General features: G+C 51.3%; 1 pseudogene across 1 annotated transcript; it reads right to left on the reverse strand.

Moving 5' to 3' along the window:
* Positions 1–3565: 3565 nt before the first annotated feature.
* On the reverse strand, positions 3566–5771 carry LOC116906850 (annotated as a pseudogene). The gene has a single exon (XR_004388777.1). The product of XR_004388777.1 is annotated as a dipeptidyl peptidase 3-like (transcript).
* Between the last annotated feature and the right edge of the window lie 465 nt (positions 5772–6236).

Below are 6236 nucleotides of genomic sequence, written 5' to 3' on the forward strand. Positions count from 1 at the left end.
AGAAGCAGGGCTGACCTGGGAATCTAAGCCTTCAGTCTCTCAGAGCTACCGTTGAGTGATTTGCTGCTGTTCGTCTGAACCTAGGCTGACTGGTACTTTCTGCAAGTCTACTATTCTAACCATTAAACACCTCCCCCGCCTCTGGGGAAGAGAAGCACCGTGCACACTCTCTGAAGTTGGGGAACTAGTTTCCCAATCACTTTAGATTGGTAACTCTCCATTCGCTAATGGGGACAGGAATACCAATCCTTGAGGGCTGTGGTTAAAATGCTTGCTAATGTGTCTTGATGTTTTGCAGATGGGTTAATTTACATAAATCTGCTTCTGAGCACAGCTGGCCTTGCAATAGGAAAGCGAGTTATACCCTTTCTCGACTCACCTCTCGCTCCACTGAGTAATTTTTGCAGAGCAAGTGAGTTACATTCCACCCAAGGCCAAACAGCTCTTAATGCTGCTTATGTAATTAACTTGCTTTGTTACTCTCCTTGTTGTCTCTTAATGTATGGACCTCCAGATAGGACACCATTTGCCTTGTCCGACAGGTTGAATTTAAAACACAGTAAGTGCCAATGAGTCAGGGATTACTGGAGGAGCAAAGAGGTTATTTTATGGTCAAGGAATCATAGACAATATGGAAGGAAGGAAGGGCCCACCCCCACCATTGAGAGTCCGCCATAGTTCTCCCTCGATGAGTCTCCACTGTTACGGTAGTCGAGTGGCCACCATAGCTTCCTTGGTGAGCCTCTACTGCTATGGTAACAAAGAAGTAACTCTAAAATCATTTAGGAAATGGGCCATAACTGGGAGAGTCTAGAGATCCAGAAGGGCTTGATGTCTGGGCTAGAGTGTCAGAGAAGAATCCAGAAAGAGAGAAATCAGAGCTTCCTTTCAGCATCTCTGGCTGGAGAACAAAGACATGGGGTCCTGCCTGGCTAATTTCAATCTCCGTTTTCATCATTACGATGACTACAGAGTCTGGTGACCCTACATTCTTGTCAGAGACCCTGAGTCCAAAGATCATTTAAACCACATTCTGCTTTCCGACCCAGAAAAGAAGTACAACAATGAAGGCCTTAAGCCACTAACCGTAGCTGATACTTTGTTACCCAGTGTTGTCTATGGTCTGACTGTGTCCTCTCACCCCGGATCTGCAGTAACATAACAGGAAGCCCAGCACAGCTCTGCACTTCCCAGGTTGGTGACGACTCTGTCAGTGATGCTGGCTTCTTTACCCTTTGTTCCCATTCAGGTCCCCACCCAGTGAGCCAGATCAGTCACAGAAGACACCCCACGGTTCGTCACCCTGCCTCCGGCTTCCCCAGCAAGCTCCAATCTGAGCACGCTGAAGTGGTCCCCACAGCTCTGCTTCTTTAGGTCTTTCCACTTCTTCCTGCCTCTGCGCCTCTGCCGATTGGCAAAGCACAATGCTGGTGGCCTTGCCGTGGCAACGAGGTGGGAGCGAATGGCCTGCCTGCTCTCATTTGTCTCGGGGTTGGGGATGTCTTTTGTTTCTACACAGAGTGAGATAGCTTCGTGCTGTCATTTTAGAAGGACAGAGCCCTGTGAGCCTTCATGGGGAGAAGGGAAGAGGGCTGTGGAATAAGGTAACCTGTCCTTTTCAATGAACCCTGGATTCTTAAAAGAGAGGCATTGGTTCAGAGTGAAGTGGACACTCTCCCGGGTCAGGCAGTGACAGACAACAGTAGGCTCTAAGCAGAGTGCTGTCTATGACCACCTTTCTAACCCCAGAGAAGACGTTAGCATCTCTGATCGCCCACAGTGAAATATGGACGATTCAGCTCCTCCAGGGGGAAAGTGTGTTCTACTGCAGATGCTGCTGACATCATGGGCAACCTGCTCCATCTGCCATTTCCTCCCAGCATTCTGCTGTCTCAGGGCTCTTGCTCTCATCATGTTTCCCAGCAGAGCCACAGGTGGTAAAGCCAGTTGTCAAGCCATAGATGACAAGTGTGACCCCACAATGCCCAGCCAGGGGATGAGGGACGGGTTACCCTAAGGGAGACCAGGCAGGGGCATCAGTGCTCAGGAAGAGGGGTTGGCATACACCTCAAGGCCTAAATAATAAGCTTCACTCCACAGAGAAGCCAGATCAGTGGTTGGTTAATTAATAAACATCTCTTGTCTCCCATCTGATGTGACTTCGGGGCATGCATCTGTTACTTTTCTGTGGCTGACACAAAGTATCTGACAAAAGCAATTTAAGGAGGGAGGAATCAAGTTGGCTCGTGGTTCAAGGGTGTAATCCATCCTGGTGGGGAAAGTATGGGGTAGGAGTGATGTGCTTGCTCACAGAGGGCTTCTGAAGGGACGAAAATGAAACTCAGTTCAGCCCAAATTAGGTACTAGTGCTGTGCCAAATCTTTGAGGGTCTGATACCTGTTTATTTCAGCCATATTTAAGCGCAGCACAATTCTGGAAGAAAGTTTTCTAATAACTCAGTCCCATGAGTAGGGCAAAGCTTAAGACATGGTTCCGTTGAAGTTCTTTACAGACCACGTATGTATGGATTCTCTCATAAAGATAGGTTCTGTTGACTCAGAAACAGTGCGCACAATAAAGGTCCAGGGAGGATGGCTGTGGTAAACACAATGCCTGTGGGTGTCAGGATGGGCCTGGCCCTAAGATATCACAGAAGTCACTTAGACTGTTGTAAAGCACAAGTGACACCACCCATAGGGTTGGGTTCTACCGCCTAGAAGCAATGCTCAAGATTTAGGAGGAAAAGGTCCGAGATAAACACACCTAGTATTCTGGGGGATATGGGTGGAGCCTGGCTCAACAGGGAGCAAAGAATTTCCAGGTTGTAAGCCACACCTCCCACAGCCCCACCCCCCCCAGCATTTCAGAGCAGCCGAATATCTTCTCCCTTTGGACAGAGAAGTAGCACGTTTACGTCTTCCTAGCTTCAGTGTTTATCTGTGTACACCAGGGCCTTTGCCTCTGCATGGTGACGTCACACCACGGTCAGGGAGAGGAGAGTTGACTGAGGCTCCATTCTCCCCCCTTTTTTTTTCTTTTCCTTTTTTTTTTTTTTTTTTTTTTTTTTTTTTTTTTTTTTTTTTTTTCGGAGCTGGGGACTGAACCCAGGGCCTTGCGATTGCTAGGCACGCGCTCTACCACTGAGCTAAATCCCCAACCCCGCCCCCCCCCTTTTTTTTAAAGATGGTGGTTGTCATATTTATTTTTCTGGCTATAAAAGTAATACACGAAGAGCGCTGGGTTTGGGGAGAATGCTTTGAGTCCTGGCTCTGTCACATGCCACCTGCTGGATCGAGAACAGTTACTTCTCAGAACTGCCACCTTCCCATTTGGAAAACCAGACTAGGCACTGGTTGAGCTCCTGCCACAGATGGCAGTGCAGATCCAGGAAATGGGGACATACGGTAAACTGGAACGTGCTGACAAATGGAAGGGGTTAGCGTCACCACCCTCAGCTGAGGTAGCACCAAAGTCCGCGCTCCTGCCCCTCCCCCGACTCCTAAACACAATTCAGGGCCACAGACAGCCCCGGTTTGACTAAAGGGGAGAGACCACACAGATCTTCTCAAGCCTGGCCAGATGGGGCTTCCTGGACCTGGTCCCTCCAGAATCGAGCATCTGCTGCGGCCAGCTGGGTACGAATCTCCTCCAACTCAGGCCCATCCTCTGGAAATCGCTCACAGAAGGATTGGATGAGACCAGCGGCTGAGGCCTCATACTCTACAAGCTGCACTTCTGAGCCTTCCAAGCGAGTGTTGGGCTGGACAATAAGCTTCCGGGATTCCTTGCGCAGCAGTACTGTATCCCTTAGAGAGAGGAAGCACTCTGGGGGTGCGTCAGTGACCACCGCATAGCCCTCGTACAGGGCGCGCCCTGCAACCACATCCCCTGTGGACTTCAGCACCTGGAGTCTCCGGAGGAACCGCTCCAAGGCAGGTTGGCCCATTGACCGGATCTCGCTGCGGTCCAGGTGGACACGGGCATCTGGGCGCCCATCAGAGCCTGTGGTGAGGGTGACGGTAACGAGTCCTTCGCCAGCTTCCAGCAAAACCCTCAGGATCACAAACCGGGCCTGCATGTGGGCCTGTCGCCAGTTGGCCGTCTCTGGGGTGTAGAACTCCAAAGCCAACAGTCCAGCCCGGACCATGTTGAGCCAGTTCACATGGACTACATCTTCTGCATCAGTTCCCTCAAAGCCAAAGATCTGCAGCACTTGGGGGTTGAGACAGAGGTAGAGGCCCACACTCTCGGGCCCGGCACTCTTCGTAGCTGGAGGCAACGGTGCTAAATTTGCTATCCCATGTCTCTCCACTCCGGTACCAGCTCTGGATCTGCTCCCCAGTCTCTGGGTTGATCACTGTCCCCTGGTCAAAGTTGAAAGCACCTTTCTCATCCTGTACAAAGAGCTTGCCGCTGCCGTGGCCCAACAGCTCATGTAACCCCACCTGCACATTAAAAGATGGCCTCTTCCAGCCAATGTACAGGTCCTTGTCTTTTTCCTCCATGAAGGTGAGTTTCTCCCGCTTTGTAGCATAGGCCACAGCCAGCACATTCCCCAGAGACACATTCTTAAAGCGCTCTGTCTGTCTCAGGTCATTATAGTTGAGGATTTTGATGCCCGCAGGGATGCCAGAGCCGGCAAAGGTAAGGACGTCCAGGGAAGTGAAGTCAGGCGTGAGGAACTTGTCCTTCTCCAAGGCAGGAGACCAGGGCAGCCCCTTCAGCAGCTGCTCAGCACTTGCAACCAGCCGCTCGAACTTTGCACTCATGTCTTTGTTTACCATGGCCACGAAGCCTTCAAACTCTCCTCGGGAGCCGAAGGGGTCATGGTAGCTCTCAATGAAGCCAATGTAACTCTCTACAATGGGACCTTTGTCCTGAATCCAGAAGCGGGAGCCCCTCTTATGGACCTCAGTGGAGCCCTGGGTGAAGCTCTCCACACACTGGGCCAGCATTTGCTCCTGGTGGCTATTGACTGCGTAAGCCTTAGTTTTCTCCAAGTGTTCTACCACCTACTGGAGGATGGGGGTATAGTCCCCACGGGTGACCCGGAAATAGTTCCCCTGGAACGTAGCTGTTCAGCTTGGAAGTCAATTCAGAGTCGAGAGCAGGTTCTGTGTTGAGTACTGAAGCCAGTCGCACCTCATGGTGATACTTCCCTCCCTGGCCGACCACCTTGAAGAGCTGGGTGTTGTATGCACTGAGGTTCTGAGAGTCCAGAGTCCTGGGCCAGCTTGGCCTCTTCCATGGTACAATCCCCAGAGAAATAGGTGGTGACTCCCTCCTTCCCCAGCCCAAGATGTCGAAGCCTTGGTTCCAGGGAGAACATAAGCTCCCCGCAGGTCTGCCAAAGGTTCCTGACTTCTTCTGGCTGCTGTTGGACAGCCTTACTCCCCAGGATCACATGCTCCAGCTTTTCCTTGGCCAGGTTAGGAACAAACTTGGTGTCACCGAAGGACTTATAGTTGCCCGTGTTGAAGTAGACAACTGCAGTGTAGACCAGGAATGCCTGATACTCTTCTTCCGTCAGGCCCTCAGCCGGTCAGGATCCTGGGCACGGAAGAGGCGGTTAAGCAGAGCATAGATGTAGGGGGCTTCAGGGGATGTCTGGAGCAGCACAGCCAGGCTTCCATACCAAGCGGCTCTAGACAGGTGATGGGCCTAGAGGCGCTCTGCGGGTGCCAGCAGACGGAATGCCTCCCGGCAGTCCAGGCTAGACACACCGATGTCATTGGGCAGGATGTACTGGGTATCTGCCATGAGCCCTGCTGCAGCTGTTCCATTCGCAAACTCACTTCCATTTCCCCTTTTGATTCTTTAGTTCGGGACCATTCCTTGGATGATAACGTGGGCATTCAGGGTGGCTCACAGGAGGGCCCAGAGAGGGATGTGTCTATTGAGTGATTCTAGATACTGTCAAGTCGATGATCAATATTAACCATCACAAGGAGAAAAGATGAACTTAGTTCTCCATCACCACCCAGGGGAGGCAAGAAGGCAGGAGCAAGGTGTGTAGCAGAGTTTTCATCTACCTGCCTGATGAAGTGACCTGACTTCAGGCAAGATGGTGAGGAGGGTGTGTTCTTGGAACAGTGGTCGAGTTAAAGAGGAAGAAGCATGATGGCCCCTCTTCCTGACCTGCTATCAACATTATTTGTGGGATAAAAAAGATCACCTGTCATCCGTGGGCCAGTGGCTCTGACTTGTGCATGGTCTGGTTTGCTCGTCCTCTCCTG

This window comes from Rattus rattus, chromosome 8, assembly GCF_011064425.1.
Source record: "Rattus rattus isolate New Zealand chromosome 8, Rrattus_CSIRO_v1, whole genome shotgun sequence".
Taxonomy (NCBI): domain Eukaryota; kingdom Metazoa; phylum Chordata; class Mammalia; order Rodentia; family Muridae; genus Rattus; species Rattus rattus.